General features: G+C 37.7%; 1 protein-coding gene across 12 annotated transcripts in view; it reads right to left on the reverse strand.

Annotated features, from left to right (window-relative positions):
- The window catches only part of LOC148677538 (teneurin-3), a 287,789-nt gene that overhangs the window by 212,813 nt on the left and 57,563 nt on the right, over positions 1 to 17,413 (reverse strand). The window lies entirely within an intron of this gene.

Genomic DNA, 17,413 nt, shown 5'->3' on the forward strand with positions numbered 1-17,413 from the left:
TAAATGCAAATCTTTTAGTTACCGAACACAGGGCTCCAGGTTGAACTGAAACTCCCGGGGCCTGGTCAGCGAGCTGCCAGCCTGTGGCTAATCCAGAGCCGCCTCTGCCCCAGCAGGGGATGCAGTATGGGGAGGGAAAAAAAGCTAAGCTGCTGGTGAGGTTGAGAACATGTGCAAGACAGAACAGAAAAAAAAAAGATGTGATCACAGCAGCAACACAAAAAAATGTTTAAACTACTTTACACACCATTAAAGGGCGCTACAGGCTCACCACATCTCCGTCATGTAAAAGTGTATTTTTTAAAATCTGCCAGTGGAGCAATCCGTGACCTATTTCAAACCTTCTTACACTGTTGTGCAAAGTATCCACTTGTGACACGCTTGCTAAATAACCGAGGTGTGAGAAGATGGGCTCTCTCAGGAAATTGTTTTTAAAGTCGCAAGGTTTATTTTTAATTGGTGTTCTGAAATTCCAAAAAATCAAATGTTTCCAGACAAGGCTGAGAAAGGGAAAATGAAAATCTTGCCAGAAGAATTTGCTGAAATGTTTCAGAACCCAACCAGAATAAATAATCTCTTTACTCTGAGAATAAGAACAAAGGACATCCGTGTGCAACTCGCCTGGTGATATGAGACTGAAATCAATAGCAATGATTTGACCTTTGGTGGTGGAATATAAAACATTAAAGGTCATATTCAGCACATAAAAATTGTCATACATCACTTTGATACTATAAAATCATCAATTAATGTACATAAAGGAAATATAAAGCATCCATAGACTTTTTTTTAAATCTTACAGTAGGAACATATTTCCCTCAATTGCAAAAATATTTAATTTAGAATTAATGTACAAGAATCATACAGTACTGAATGATATGATATCATGCACTTAAGCTGACCAAATCTCAAGGCCTAAAAATGCACCTTAGGAAACAAAAGTTGCTATTTAGACTAAATTAACAAACCCCTTGTAGCAGTCAGTCAAGACGAGGGAAACTCATAGTTAGTGGTGCCGATCAAAGAAAAGGCTGACAAAACTGAACTGAGTGATTATAGATCGATATGTCTTAATTCCATCACATGGAAGGCTATGGAAACAATTCTACAGGATGATCTGTAGGGCAGTGGAATTGAAGGGGATAGTCAACATAGATTTAGAAATGTAAGGTCTTTCATGACTAACTGAACATGCAGCAGCAGTCATGAAAAGAAACAAGAGCCTATTACTGTATATAGCATTTTTAGATTTGCAGAAGGCTTTTGATAAAGTTATGCATAAAAGAATAAATCTGAAATTGCATGTCTTTGTGTGGAGAATTGTTGCATAGAAAGCTATACAGGTAAGTGGTGAATGCTCAAACTGGTGTTAAAGAATTAATGGATTATCACTGGGATATGTAAGAAAACCACATATTCTCCTAATTTATTTCAATAATCTATCATAGTTACTAATTCTGGCACAGTTAGAACAGAATAGTCAGATTGGTATGCTTATACCAAAACATGATGGTTCTACTGGAAACACAGCAGAAGCAGTAAACGAAATTCAAGATGGGGCAAACACCTGGCAGAACACATTTAATGTAAACAAGTGCAGACTGTTACATACAGGTAGCAAAGACAAACTATAATCAACTTAAAATGGGGAAATACAGAGCTCCAAAAAATACATTAAAATTGTAATGGAAAGTACGGATCATTAAAAAAGTAGAACTTAAATCAAGGTATGTCTTTTGAAAACCATACAATGCACTAGTATGACCACTTAGTAAGAACATTTAAAATACTGCATTCTGCTTTGATCGCCACAAAACAAAAACAGATACTGTTCCTCTTGTATCAGTCCAGGGAAGAGTGTCAGGTCTCAGGATAAAATGAGTGTCCTAGTACAAAACTCTGTTTGGTCTTAATTTGAAAAAAGCACAGGGGGATCCTAATGAAGTCATAAAAATCCTCAAAGGCAAAGACAAAGTTAACCCAGGGGATTTAATCAGAATCAACAGTAAACTTGAACCAGAAGACAGCAGTGAAAACGTTGTGCACATTAAAATGAGAACAGGTGGAACTTTTCTACAGAAAGAACAATCTAATCAGCCATGTTATATCTTGATTTCTTTCAAGAAATGGCTGAATGAGAGCCTCAGATCAATTAGCTACAATCAAATGGCCTGCTCTCCTTCGCAACATTTCTTGTTTACATTTTTAACGCATTTCAATTAGTAAAAAAAAATAATAATTCTCCAAGGAAATCCCAAGTAAGTTTATAAGAGCAAGATACATATGCAACACTGAAGACAATCTCAATGAACTCATCATCACCTTTATTAAAGATGTGGTGAATGTAAAAAAAAAAAGGCTGTTAAAACACTTGTTTATAATGGAGAGTTTTCTAACATTTTCTAGGAGAAGCATTATAGTTTCATCACAAATAAAGAACAGATTCTATGTGGCTTATCTACAGAAATTTCCAAATTGCGTTGTAATTGAGAGACAGCCAAGTTCCCTGTGGACCGAGGTACTGTAAATAAAGACTCGAGGTAAAGCGATACCATTCAGACAGCAATGGAAATCTCTGGCAAAGACAACCTCACAGCTAGAGCCCCAGGGTTAGGTGGTACGAAGACAACACGGAGGTCAGCGCAACATGGTCTAAAATGAAACCAGGCTGTGACCTACCAAGAACCTTGTCATTTATTTACTTTTCAATGACTTCCCATAACATGAGTTGCAGCTTCTAAACTGCATACATTTGTTGTGTCCACGACTCCGGTGGCACTATATCATAAAATCTCAAGGAAATAAAAAATATTCCAGTAGTAAGCACATCTACAGAGTTCAGAATACATCTGAATATGTAACACATGCTGGACGGCTTCCAGACTCAGAGACTCATGGGGGGAGAAAAAAGGTTTTCTAACCGAGAAGGGCTTCAATTAAAAACACATCTACCTTATGGATTTACTTTCAGAAGGGAACTGCCCTGTGCCAAAACAAAATAAAAGTATGCTGGATAAAGGAAAAAACACAAATAATTACAGATGTCGGTGCTGTGCTTTACAACACTGCAACCCACCCTTGTGTTCTGTAACCTCACTGCTGAATTCTTGTTTAAAATGCACACAGTCAATACCATCCATTGGCCTAAGTATGCATGTACATAATTAATCAATGTAGGAGAGAATTCCTATTTAAGATAAAGTAATAAAACACATTTAAAGTGCAAGCTATTAAACAACCTAATTACAAGAACAGCATAACATCAATGCATGAATGGCTTTGTATACTGTTCATTTTTTTTTAATGGGACGCTATGTGGAAATCCCACGTCACGAGATTAGGTTAAATCTGCAATCTATGGATCTATGGAGAAGAAACGCTACTCGGTTCCCAACAGGGTTAGCCCTCTGATTATTTCTACAAAACTTCCTGGAGATACAATACCATGGTCTGCCAGAATTAAAATGAACATCCCCCTCCCACTCCCTAGATGGCACCTATAGTAGATATAAACCATCATCCTGTAAAGCGCTTTGAGAAGCCACCTTTAAAGGCGCTATATAAAATAAAGTTTATTATTATTATCATCATCATCATGATTAACTCAAAAAAGCTACAAAACACGATGGTGGTGCAGGGGAGTTTGGAAGAATGAAGATAATAGCATTGCCAAAACCTCAGGACAGTCCCATGCTAGCCTCAGAGCCCAGCCATGAGCTATACTGAGCGCCGCTACTGTGATTGGCAAGGGCGTGTCCTCATGTCCAGCTCTCATCACACGTCCAGCCAGATGGAAGAAAATGCAGGCCAATGGAAAAATGTAGAACTGCCCACATCTCACAAGTTGTTGAACTCATAATTAACTGGGATAAAATGTTGACCTGCTCACGCAGGAAGTACTAAAAAGCACAATGTACTGTTCCACACTTTAATGTATTTCAGCTGCTCAGTTCATCAAATATTTACATTCTTAGCGTCCATTCAGAGGCAGTTCAGCTGATTTTCACATGGCACCTAACTCACCTACACACGAGCCTCCTACAGTATATAAACAGATGCACGCAAACACATTAATAACGACACAGATCTTGGATGTGAACGAACTGCTATTTAGTTTTTATGTAACATAACATGGGAAAAAAAACATGACTATCAATCTATTGCAGGGGCGACAGGAATTAGGTTATGCAGCTCAAATGAAATGTAATTTTATCCTTTTGGTAAATTTATATCAGCAGCAATTTCTTTCGCAAGCTATATGCAGAAAGAGTGAATTGGTCCTGTGTAATGTTTACATTTTTTTCTGGCTAACTAAAAATGAGATGTAATTTGAAGGAAAAATGGTTAGTCACATAATGGGCCAGCACTAATGGAAAAACCAAAGGATGAATTTAAAACATTAAATATTCAATAACACAGAAAAGAAATATCAGCATACACTTGAAAAACAACAGTTCTGGAACACAAACACATATTTCTCTTTTTTTTAAGACAGGTGAAATCATGCACATCAATATAGCAAATTATAATATTGTAATATTGTGATTTAGAGGTAGATAGTCACATTCTAGCTCTGGAATATAAAACTAATCCTCAACAACAGTAGTTTACTTTGGAGGTCAATGTTTCAATAAATAATCTCATGTTAAAACCCACTTCACTGAAAGTTACTAGTACAGTTTTTTGTTACTTTAAAATAAGATTTCTTGTTCTCCAATTTAACATTAAATGGTGTGTTTAACATGTCAGAGGTAATACCTGTGCTTTTGTATTTTAATTAAAATGTCACAGACAACCTAATTGCCTGTTACAAAGTAGATTAATGTTAAAATGCTGTGTCTCAGTCAAACTCAGATGAAATGGTGCAGTCAAGGATTCCCTACATACTGTACTGTCTCCTTCAACAACTTAGTCATAATTAAATTCCTCTTCCTACCTTTTTCTGCCTTACATACTAATATTTAAGCTTTTGAAGGTAGTGTAAATTAGCCCAAATGAAAGAAAATTAGAATGAAACATACATTTAAAATATTTACTTGTTGTAGTCAGCCTCTGTCTCAACAAATACATAATCACCACTTGCAAAGCAGTAATTTCACCATGAAGGATACAATTCTGTCAGTTTCTTTGTTATGCAGCATCAGGACTGAAGGGATTTCTACTTCTGTGCAGCTGTGACTTGTTCAAAAGATTACATATTTCTAATATTGTTGCAATTAAATATTTGCTTGCATACTTTGTGAAAATAGCAGAGTTTTTAAGATCAGCAGAAGATTGCGGTACGTTTTTGGCTAACTCACAGCTAAGTAAATCAATCACTGTGTGGTACTACATAAACAGAGCTGTCAAACATTTTCCTTAAGGGCAGATGTTTACACAAGTCATGATTGTTGAGACTTATCTGTATTAAGAAAATAAACACTATTTGAAATGCCACTAATACAGACAAGCTGTAGAGTTCTGAGTTGGAGTCTGGGACACACAATTCTGGGTATGGCAGAAACACTTGAGCAGGAATAATAAGGAACAGAGAAACAGGCTTTCAGAACTCACCACATCTAGTGAATGCAAACATACTCTTTTAAAATGTGTTCCTCCTAAAATTAATGTTTTTTAGGAGAACATGAAATAAAAATACCCCCCAAAAAACATATTTTGTATGTGTGCTTCATAGTGGTGTTTAAATGTATTCAAAGCTAGACTGAACATAAAAAATGAAAAAGAATGAGTAGAGGATTACTTGAAAATTGAATATTTTGCCCACTTTTTCTTTGCATGTACTTCTGTAGATGTACAAGTGCTTCATTTTTTCTAGCTGTATTCCAAAAAAGTTTAAATAAACAATACAGTAAGAACATGCGCAGTTGTGCCCAGCTTAGAAAAAGGACAAGCACCACTGTGTCAAATCCTCCTGGCTTGTAACAGCCCTTTAAAAGCCTTGATCTCAGCACTGCTACAAGTTTTGTTCGGAACTGCTGTGACAACTTACAAACCATTACAGCTAACTAGAATAAGCTTCCACTGATAACAGCACCTTTTACATGCAAGACTGTTATGACTGTTGTCAGTAAAAGGTCTATAATCCACAAACTTAATCACCATGTGACACCACTACTGAAAAGGTAATTGAACCTTGCTGCGCACACAAGACTCCTCACACATATTATAATTTACAAGGCATTTTTGTCAGAGTGTGAAAATGGTAGACAAAGATCAAGTTCTAAACAGAGTCGATTCAGAGCAGGCTGGTATCAGTCTGTTTAACGACAAATGGAACCTTTTTAACAATTATCACACTTCTTTTGAAATTAAACAGAGCAGAATAAGCAGTAAGCAGCAGTAAATGTGTATTTGTCAAAGCATCTATTAAAGCTTGATGCACCTGTGCAGAGCACATCATTTTTAATAGAGTGGTTTGAACCAAGAACACAACAGAGCAAGCCCTGCACTTTTAAAAAATAAGCCTGTTCATTTTAGTGGCTAGCATGATATGAAATTAAACACTAAAGTATGTGATATGCACACATCCATTACAGTGTAAGGAGACATTAAGAAACCAAAACATACGTAATCATGACTTCAATTTTCAATCTAATCTCTTCCCAATACTTCATTCTCTGTCATTGCACAGATGCTTTTGGTAAGTTTGAAAATCTGTCAGGCCCTGTGTCCCTAGTAGGGCACAGAGACCTGGTTCCTCAGGGTGACTTCCAATGCTGTGGCAGTCAGTAGCAAGTTCCAGGTCCAACTGAACCACAGACCCAATCGGCATCTTCCAGAAGATATGGTAAATTAAGCCCTTCAGGATGTACCTGACCCCAGAAATCTGTGACCGACCCAAACTTTTTTTTTTTGTTAGTCAAATAGCACTGAAACTGAGGCACACACCTGAAGAAGGCTCCACAGCCAAAAAGTTGTCTCTTCTCTTTTGGAAATGGAATAAATCTTTACATGTTCCTTTGCAGCCTAGAGGTGCTAATGCAGCTGCCTACTTGAACGAATCCATGCATGGGATGAAATAATGCCGGCGTCACACTACACGACTTTCCTAGGATTTTCAGTCGTAGCCTTCAATTTCATAATTGTAAGAAAATCGCAGCGAGTTGGAGAGAGTCACCGCGCGCCTGATTACTGTCAGACGTATAGTGTGACACCCCCAGCGACTCAGTCACAACGCTCTAAATAGCCCCTACGACTCTCTGCCACTCAATAAGACAAACCGGTTTGATTTTCTCGTAGCGAGTCACAAGTTGTAGGGGTGGGCAGTGAGCCAGATGTGTACTTGTGAGATAATGTGCCCATTATATTACACGTTATGGCGCAATACTAATTTTTTTACAATATTTGTTTTAAAGGTGTTTGATATTTTTTACTGCTTTATTTGTGTAAATTTGTTCTATTTTTATCAAGAAAAATAATATTTTTCAAGATGTTTATTTGTGGAAAACAATGCCCGTGTTACATTTTTCAAGATGTTTACACGCTTGTTCTCCACGTTGTTCGTTTACTTCTGGGCAGTGATCCTCTTGTGCTCCACGTTAATTGGCTGCCAAAATGAGGCGACCTCGCGGCACTGTCGCGGTGCAATACGAGATTTGGAACCGTGATGAAAAGTTGTGAGGGAATCGTGTAATTAGTCACCCCCTGCAATTCCTAGTCATATAATTAGACACCCTCTAGGACGGAAAAGGCAGCAAGAGTCAGCAACTGCAGTCATTAAACTTGACATGCTCTCCGTCTAGAAGACGTGTCGGGTCACGTTGTGTGAAGCCGGCTTAAGTTACCAATCTTTCGTTTTTTTTTTACCACCTATCCCTAATCTTTCCTAAATCACTTTTCTTGAACAGGTCTTTGTTATTTCTTCTTCAAATAGCATTCTTTTAATTGATCAAACCAGACCAGACATAAGCAGATAACCATTTTGAAGGAGCACATTCAACATCCAGGGATTATACAAGGTCTTCTTGGAGTACAAGTAGGCTCTGTGTTTTGAGCAAGGCCGCAGGAAGCTATAGCCGGCCTCTATACTGTCCAGCCCACATCAGAAAACCAATTTGTGGTGCAGCGACCAATTCTGGACACAGTGTGCTTATAAAGGAATTGTGGGATGTTATGTTTGCTCAAAACAGATTTTGCTCAACTGGAAAATCCAACCTGTTCTGTGCTAAGATGCACCATGAATGTGACAAAGAAAGAGTCCTTGGTGTTCAATCTTCCTTGGCAGATCTCAGAATACTTTTTTTTTGGAATACTGGGTTTTTAAATTTCAAGTGATCAAACCAACGTAAATGTATATACAGATTTCATAATGTATTGTAATGAATGAATGGCAAGAAAACGCTATACTGTACATATGAATATATTTTTATGTTGTCTTAAATATGTCAGACGTTGTTTTTGGAATAACTAGAATACACAGGAACAGCTATAACACATTAGCTCCATCAGATTGGGCGGCTGGCTATCTAATGAGGACAATAGTCAACTGGGAATTGAGCCTAGATCAAAAGTATTTAACTTTTTGATCATGTTTTGGAATCAAGATATGCTTTAACTGCAGAGATTAAAAGCACAATTTTTTTTACAATTCTTGCTCAGCACGCCTCATAATTTGCATGGTATGTTGTTCAAACATCTCACCAGAAGACAGCAGTTTCTAATTTATGATGGAACAACAGAAGTAGTTTCTTACGCACTGAAAATAAAATTCTATCAATGTTATGCATGCACTATGGTGAGGTCATCACACATCAGCATTGTTTATCTAGATCGAAGTAGGAAAACAATCTTAGCTGTTTATTTGAGCACATAGCTTTATTCAATGGAAAATGTAAATGACCAATAAAGACTTCAAAGGAGAAGAGCCCTTTCAGCCTATTTCACTTGTTTGGTTTAGTAGCTAAACAATCTTAAATTTTTATCCAACAGCTTCTTGAAGAAACTCAGTTTCAGAGTTTGACCTCCAATCAGCTGGTTAAACAGACTGTTCCAGACTCCCACAATTCTCTGTCCTCATAATTCCACTTATAGTTCACTCACATCTGGCAGCCCACTGAAGCTAAGCAGGTGTGAGCCTGGTCAGTACCTGGATGGGAGACCTCCTGGGAAAAACTACGGTTGCTGTTGGAAGAGGTGTTAGTGGGGCCAGCAGGGGGCGCTCACCCTGTGGTCTGTGTGGGTCCAAATGCCCCAGTATAGTGACGGGGACACTATACTGTAAAAAGGCGCTGTCCTTCAGATGAGACGCAAAACCGAGGTCCTGACTCTCTGTGGTCATTAAAAATCCCAGAGCGTTTCTCGAAAAGAGTAGGGATGTTACCCTGGCATCCTGACCAATTTCTCATTGGCCTTTATCAATAATGGCTTCTTAATAATGCCCATCTCTAAACTGGCTTCATCACTCTGTTCTCCTCCCCACTAAGAGCTGGTGTGTGGTGAGCGTTCTGGTGTACTATGTGTTGCTGTCGCATCATCCAGGTGGGGCTGCACACTGGTGGTGGTGAAGGGGATCCCCATTACCTGTAAAGCGTTTGGAGTCCAGGAAAGCACCATATAAGTGTAAGCAGTTAATTATTACTATGTGCATTTTGAGATTTTCTCCCAGCTTTATTCAAAATGAGTTTTTTTTATACATCTAAAAAGTGCAGAGCTCACCTCCCAAAAACAGGCACAGGTCCTCCTGCCAAAAGTAATGAGCAAAACAAACCACCACACTGATCAAGCCAAGCAAGTCCAATGGCTAAACTATCATTACAGCACTTTCCAATAAACAGTTTGTCATCTGCTTGACTGATTTTAAATTAATTATAAGATACTGCACTATGCACAGGCCCTTTCTCCTTGCCAAGCACGGTGCCTTTCCAGAGGGCTGCAATCACAGTGTTCCCAATTCAAGGATGGTGAACCTATTCTCCTGTACTGGAGAACAACATAACCTCTGGACAATCTTTGCAGCAGATGGGAGTTATGCTTTTATGTTTTAATACACTACCCTCAATTACACTAGGTGACCAAGAAAACTGCCTCCAATTTAGTTTTCACTATGTGTTCCTAACTGCCTGAGCCACATAACACAGTGAAATACACTCATGGGTACTACACAACTGGGAACAGCAGTATTCCTCTTAATGAAATCAGTCACAAACAGCCCCCTTTTAGACTTTTTTTAAAGACCTTTTGTATACCAACAGAAAAGCATTTTTCTTTGAAGGTAAATGAATGAAGAAACATTTGCGTTGGTAGCTTTGAACGTGGTTCTGATGTTGCGTAAGTCATTTATGCTCACAGTTGGGTACCTGTTTCTTAACTCAAATTACAAGGATTGTGGTAGACAATACTAAGCTACATCTGTAACCCTGTTTCCCTTCAGCAGAACAAATGGTGGGACTTCCTATCCCAGAGTTAGCTCAAGTTAACACGTTAAACACACAACATGTGTCCACATGTACAACATTCATAACAGACCCATGTGCCAGTCATACAGCAAATATAAAATCACATCACATGTGCCCTGAGAAAGCTATGGCTACCTAGAGATAAAGATGTAGCATCTAAGCATAATATGTTTCACAGAAATCAAAAGAAAATGATACCCAATACCAAAAAAAAAAGAAAAAAAAATGATACCCAATACCTCTGCTCAAACAATGTGTTCTGGGAATACTAATAAGCGGAAATTAGCAAAATCTTTATTAATTTTTTTTTTTTTTGCTTTTAACAGGATGAACATGTTCATTGCTTTGAACAGGACTGTACCTTTGGCTCAGAAGAACGTGATCACATGAGGACTTAGCTACAATATATTGTCGTATGTGGAAAAAGCTGTCATTCAAAACAATGCAAAATAAGGTAGCAACCCTTAAAGTCTGAAACATTTTACCTTCATCTATACATTTTATGTTTTCTACATAAACTAAAACTATAGCCAGGATCTTCTGCAAGATACAGACTTCTCTGGCTGTCATTAACTACTACATGAAATACTTTATTTTCAGAAAGCTGCTTAACAGAACATGTCACCACACATTCAAATACAGAGACCTCACCGAGCTAACCAGAACCAAGCAGATCCATCAGTACAGAAGCATCTCCTTACTCAAAGAGCACAATCTCCCTATCCTCTACCTTTACAGTACATGGATTTCCCCAATTGACTTGACAGGACCAATTTGCCAACTTCTGGCCACCTCCTCAGGCGATGACGCTATAAAGAGACCTTTAAAACTTTCACACAGGCCCTTCCAGGACTGAGACTGGGGACCCCTGGTTTAAGATGACTTTGACACCCTAGTCTAAACAAAAAGAAGCTGTGATTCACTTATCATGGCGTGTACCTTGCATCTACAGGTATGTTGTTTCACTTTCAGCTCCCACATGGAGTTTGCCTTGGTTTACCGAGGAAAAGCATCGCCTGCGATTCCTCAGGCACCTGAAAGCTTACAGTGTTAGCAAGGTGAGATGTGCAGGAACTCCAGTCACTACTACTGCCAATAGTTCCACATCTGTTTCAAAACAGCCCACATGACCTCCAGATCAGCGGAAAGCTGAAAGGGGGAGGATTGTCATCCAGGTGTAATTGTGCCCCCTTGGCTGTAAAATGATCACAATCGGGGTTTCTTTCAGAATGCATGGCACTGTGGTCGTTTTATGACTCAGGCTCCTTCCTTAATAAATAAAAAAAAACATCCTTTAGGAGATCTTTAAAACAAACTGATGGGGAATGATATTACAAGGTAACCTTCTAGTGAGTTTAAAAATAAAGCTTTAATGGTCTCCTTTTCAGTAACCCCCTACCAAAGAATTCCACTTTCCCTAGGTTTTGTTTAACAGAACAAGTCACATACTGCTTAAGTTGTTTCTGGTTTTAAAATAACATCTCTTTAGGACTCGTTGCATGTGGAATGGAAACAGGAAATGATTTGATCTCTGTTTGCCTCCTGACCCATTATCTCCAAAACATATACACAAACCCAGCAGAAAGTATGCAAGCTGCATCACAGAAATGTCCCAGTGGTCTAGTGTACATTCCTTCAAAACAGAGAGGTTACAAGATGCATGTAGCAATATCCTCATTGCCTGAAACCTGCTTAACTTTATACTGTAGATTTTGAATCGTACTGCTCACAGAGAAGGGAGAATGTAATTCTTCTGAACCTCAAAATAAGATATACCCAGAGGCTCTTCAATGACAGGATGATGAGCTGTGACAGTCCTAAACGTTCTTGTAAAAACAAACCACACAATTTTAGAACACATTTGTAACCACCATAATTTCTTCAACTGGGAAAGGGCATGTAGGATGTATGTTAATGGCCTACTAAATGCCTTACAATGATCCACACAGACCAGCAATGGCAACCAACTGTAGCCTTACATCAGTAAGAATTTGTTCTCGGCAATTTATAATTAATTTAGAATTAAATAGAATATTTTTACTGTTTTCTTTCAAAACACACATTGCAGCCCCTAGTTCATATCTTGCATGAATATTTGGATTAAATTGCTGACAGGTGTTCAGTTTTAAAAAATATGCCTGGCACTTTTTAATTTCTTTGAGACTATTAGTGTAAATGAGTGTAATCCAAATTATTAACAATATACCTTGGAGTCACACTTAGAATAATGTTATCAGTGAATTACATATGGAAAAAATGCTGAATAAGTACTGGAATAATATTATACCAAAATCTATAATGAACTTTATATTTTAAGGAAGTGAAACTTTATATCCAAACATCAAAAAAGGTGAGTAGGATACAGAAATTCCCATTACCTCTTTGATTAAATGGAAGTACAGGATATGGTAACTAGGTGTAGATTCTAACAAAATGCCTAATGCACCTCATTTACTTTACAGCACATCACGCTGTGAAGAGCTGGGCATAAAAGGATTTCACTGTGAGGAAATAAGGCCTATTTAAAAATATGTTGTGAGGAAAACATCTTTTGATTAATCAAAGTGTGGCACATCAGAAGGAGACATGAATGTAATATGGAAAGCAGGTGATCCTAAAAGATCTCTGGCTAGAGGATGAAATTGGTTTGAACCAAAGCAAGACTGAAGCACTATCACATCATTAAAAAGACATATGTTGAGTAGTCAGAGCTCATGACTTGTAACTGGAAAGTTGGGGGTTCAAGCCCTGGGTTTGACAACAGTGTTGTACCGCTGAACAGCTGTAAAAAGTACTCAGGTTGTGCCAGTAGAATGCCCATCAGTATTAATGGGTAGGAATGTGTGAAACTTTGGATAAAAGTATCAAGCAAATCAATTAATAAACATCAGGTGACATCAACTTGTTAATCAGTGGACGATGTGTCACGGTGCAAGAAACCACCAAAGAAAAAAAAAAAGAGCCGGACTTGAATTAGACAGCTGGTTACTCGGGCCCCATTAACAGACGGAATCCAGACATTTTGAGAATAAAGCACTGTCACTCATTTGGATCATGGAGCAGTGAAGCTTAATTCTCTTCACCGATGAGTCACACGTGTACGAGAGCACCTGGTGATCAAAATATTCGACAGACTGAGACGCAGTGTCTGTCAAATATCTGACAGGCTTCCAACAGAGAGAGAGTCCTGCCTGGGTATTGGATTGGGGAGGGATCAATTCCTTTTAAGATTTTGCTTGACATTCTTTTGATTAATTCATACCTTATTTTGCACTGAGATTAAAGAGGTCTCTACTGCAAGCTAGACAGGCTATCGACAGGACACTACAACCTGTGAAATTCTAAATCACAACCAGGAAGACCTACGACAATTCTACTTTTACCTCTGTTCTGAAAAAAAAAGAGAATCTAAAAGGTTTTGTCATTTCCAGATTTTAGGTTTATTCCAGACTTTTTAGAACAGAAAAAAAAAGCAGAAGGTTATTTGCAAACATTTGCTAAAAACAAAAAGTAAGTCAGATTTTTAGATTCAGTTTCAATACTGGTTTATAATCATGGTTTATAAATAACATCTTCAGAGAAATTATATAATCCGCTAAAAAAGATAAACAGAGTTTAAATGTAACTCATATCGAACGTATGCATTCACAAAAATAAAGTATTATGTATTTGTAAAAAATGTTTTTGGTATTATTTTTGCTGAACTGATCAATTAAAAATGCGATACAGTGTATATGTACAGTGACTGTATATGTATTAGATCAAACGACTAGTGCTTGTGTTTGAGGAGGAGGTATTTTAAGCTGTTGAATGTCATATCTGGACAATAAAGGAATCCATAGGCCCCATGTTTCAAGAGAACAGTAAGTTTATGCCATCACTATGCTAGAACAATATCGAGGGGGCCACGTCCTCTTTAGCAATGAAACAATGTTTTGTATAGGATGGTCTTTTAATTATAATAATAATTGCTTACACTTATATACTGTAGCGCTTTTCTGGACACTCCACTCAAAGCACTTTACAGGTAATGGGGACTCCCCTCCACCCCCACCAATGTGAAGCCCCACCTGGATGATGCGACGGCAGCCATAGTGCGCCAGAACGCTCACCACACATCAGATATCAGTGGGGAGGAGAGCAGAGTAATGAAGCCAATTCATAGATGGGGATTAACCATGGTTTTGCAGTACACTGACATCTTTGAAGAAATGGCTGAAAGAGACCTTCATACTAATTAACCACTGCGACAGAAGGATGCAGAGACCCCTTATCTCATAATATAACTGTTTTGCAAGACTGTCTTCTCTCAACTTGAGCTGCAAACCTTTAATAATCTTGAAACCACAAAGTATATCTTATTTTTAACCCTCATCTTCCGGGGCCGATCCACACCTTTAAATAGGTTTTCTCACTGGACAAAGGTTTAAGACACCTACAGAAATGAGCTTCAGCATTTATAATATAATAAAACTAGGACAAAATATCTCATAAAATACTATGCAGCTCATCGAGAATTAATATGCAGGGGAATGAAGGTGATTTATCCTCTTACAATGTGGTCTTAGGCCCATACATGTTTAATTAAGCATTAATTTCCAATGCAATGATCATTGCATGAAAAATGACTAACCATGTCGTAAGTCAAGTGTCTGCATCTGTAGGTAAAGATTCTTAATGAAAGACCATAAATCACTGAACAGCTGTCATCAGATCTAGTTTTTGGAAGAAAAAAACTGCATCGACATCAGATATTGCCTTATTTGCTTTTGTCTTTTTCCCAGCATTATAGTGATCATCTCTATTTCAGTGGGGCAATTTTCTAAAGATTATCGAATTCACTAATAATTTCATGTATGTTTAACATGTTTGAATTCTGCTGATGTGCACAAAGATACAGATACATTTTAAGAGGCTTTAAAACATATTTACTTTAGATTGTCAAAATTGATTTATATTGATTTGATATGCTCATCATACTGTATGTACATTTATTGTTTCCATTATAAAACTGAAGACAAGTCTCTTTTTGATGCAGGTCAAATGGTTTACCATCATATTAATGTAACCCATTCCACATTTACTTTACCAACAGAGTATTACTAGAGTGTAACATTCAAGTAATGTTTAGCAGTGAAACTAATTCAATGTAAATGTCAAATGAATTTCACATTAACTCTCAACTCTGAATTAAGTCATCTTAGTGGTACACAAAAACTCCTAAAAGAGTGAGCACAAACTAGAAATTTCAGTGCCTTGTGTAGTCTCTGTAGTTTCAGGGAATGCGAAAAAAGCATATAATATTGGGATATCATGCAGAAAAAATCATTTTAATATTTATAGCCTTAAAATAGGAAGACAATTAAAAAAAATCAGATTTTGCTCTTCCACCTTACTAATGAATCCTTTGATTATTTGTCATGGAGGCTGCTGCATCCATGCAAATCCTGCAACACAAGGCCCAGGTAAGTTTGGTTTTCCTTCAATTATCTGTTCTAAGAAATATTTCCTCACCAGTCAAATGACCAAGCAGCTCCTTACAAATTCCACCGAATGGAGTCCCCATCAACATACAGTACTGAGCACTGGCCAGCAGCTGTGTCCTAGCAGTGCCCTTTTACTCTATGAAGGTGGACTTGTCGCTAGCTTTTCCTGTAGCACTACCTTTATGACATGTCAGTTTGCCGTTAAGTTATTATTGTGAAGTGGAATTTTGTCAATCATATGATTATTTCACATGCAAAAAAAAAAAAAAAGGTTTTGGGCATGGTTAACTTGCCTCTTTAGCTTTATCCAAGACTTCACTGGATCAGATGTTGAGTCTGGCTCATGTTTTCTTCAATCAAGCCCTTGGAGTACCAGATGTCTTTGGTAACAATTGATAGATAAGCAGATAGCATTTTAACCCAATCGTTGTGAGATATTCAGGTAAGGGAAAGGCAACATATCCTGTCCATGAAAATCCAAAGGCAAGATAACTCTCAATATACTGTCTGAACAGTTTTTTTTTTCGTGGGGTTCAATTATTCCTTCAACGATTACGTTTTTTGAAAGGAAATGTCACTTCTGACAACATACTTATCCACTTCTTTTTAAGGGAAAAGAGATCCAATAAATACCATCAATTCATCAATTTCATTATATCTGCGAGCTTGCTTTTTACTAACAACAAAAAAAGTTTGTGAACACCGTTGCTTGGTTTCTATAGCAAACAGTACAAATTGTCACATCTCCTTCTTTTTGGCCACCTGCACTAAGAACATTCATTGAATGAAAGGACCGATACCTCACTTTTAAAGTCAGTAATGATTTTTTATCGATTTTTAGGAGTTGCAGTTTTCGGTTGGATTGAATATAGTTTAAAATCAAACATACCTGTATCCCAAAAAATTGTAAATCCATGAAATGAGGATTTGGAAAAGTACCTTACAATTGATACTGTATACACTTTACACTGGCAATAATCTGTATCACTTTAAAATAAGCCCACATCATCTTACTCTACACCATACAGTATCATGCAGTCATCTTTCCTGCCTGTGATAGCCTCCTTATAGCTTAGAGCCCCTGAGAACTTACTTAGAGTGGGGCTGCTAGGCGACCTTGAAATAAAGTCTTTTGTAGCAGAATGAAAGATGGAAGATAGTACTTTCAAAGGCACTCCAAAACAGAGCTGACAACAAAAAACAAAGTCACTTTAGAGCAAAGCTAATGAAATACAAGGTGCACGGATTCCAGACCATGAAAAATGGACAAGCTGCCTCCATCCAAACCACTAACAGCTCTGAAAGCTACAGAAGGAGAAAACAATCTGAGTCATATCTGCCCTTTGGATGATACAGTACTGTTACAATACTACATTGCAGCCCCTTTTATGATGACAGTAGTTCTTCAGCTCTATAATTTTCCATCACCAGACGCACTGGTTTAGTAGAGTACCCTCTAATAAATTGAGTAATGCTTGTACTGTAAATGTGCCCTTTTAACGTCCCCATTTGAATGCAACGTGCCCTTTACCT

The sequence above is a fragment of the Lepisosteus platostomus genome, chromosome 1, assembly GCF_059453375.1.
Source record: "Lepisosteus platostomus isolate fLepPlt1 chromosome 1, fLepPlt1.hap1, whole genome shotgun sequence".
NCBI lineage: Eukaryota > Metazoa > Chordata > Actinopteri > Semionotiformes > Lepisosteidae > Lepisosteus > Lepisosteus platostomus.